This window comes from Diabrotica virgifera, chromosome 3, assembly GCF_917563875.1.
Source record: "Diabrotica virgifera virgifera chromosome 3, PGI_DIABVI_V3a".
Taxonomy (NCBI): domain Eukaryota; kingdom Metazoa; phylum Arthropoda; class Insecta; order Coleoptera; family Chrysomelidae; genus Diabrotica; species Diabrotica virgifera.
Genome location: NC_065445.1, coordinates 161,910,698 through 161,911,368, shown reverse-complemented (window position 1 = coordinate 161,911,368; position 671 = coordinate 161,910,698). Strand labels below are relative to the sequence as shown.

Here is a 671-nt window from a genome sequence, read left to right as displayed (position 1 = left end):
GTGTCCACAGGTTTTTAGATTCGATAGATTTCAGAGTATTGATTTTGATAAATAAAAGACAATTCTGTATTTTTATTTTAATATTTTGCTTTATTTCTTTTCCCTATTTTATCCCGATTAGGATCAACTAAGAGATACTGAACCCACGAGAGAAGATAAGTATAACGTGAGATAATTTGGATTTTTTTTAATAGTATAAAAAGGCACCCTGAGATTTTTTATTCAATTTTTATGTATGATTTGCGACAATTAAATAATTAATCAAATAAATAATAATTAATATAAAATTAATCAGAAGCAGATCATAACAACATGGCGCCCAACGTCGGGCACGAACCCACGACCCTGAGATTAAGAGTCTCATGCTCTACCGACTGAGCTAGCCGGGCTATATATATATATATATATATATATATATATATATATATATATATATATATATATATATATATATATATATGTATGGCTCACAAATGATAGGAAGCCCGCTACAACCTGCAGATGAATGGAAGCCCGCGGTTTACGGGGTAAGGGGATTGTAGCACTGTCTTATTCCTACAGTCTTACGAAGCCCACTCGTATAAACGCGTTCACAGTGTATATGGATTAGGCATTATACGAAGCCCGACGATGTTGCCATGTTTTAATTTACGTTTAAATAATACGACTGT

General features: G+C 32.6%; 1 non-coding gene across 1 annotated transcript; it reads right to left on the bottom strand.

The window, feature by feature from the left end:
* Nucleotides 1–316: 316 nt before the first annotated feature.
* On the bottom strand, nucleotides 317–389 carry Trnak-cuu (transfer RNA lysine (anticodon CUU)). Its single transcript has one exon. It is a non-coding gene; the product is annotated as a tRNA-Lys (tRNA).
* Nucleotides 390–671: the final 282 nt, after the last annotated feature.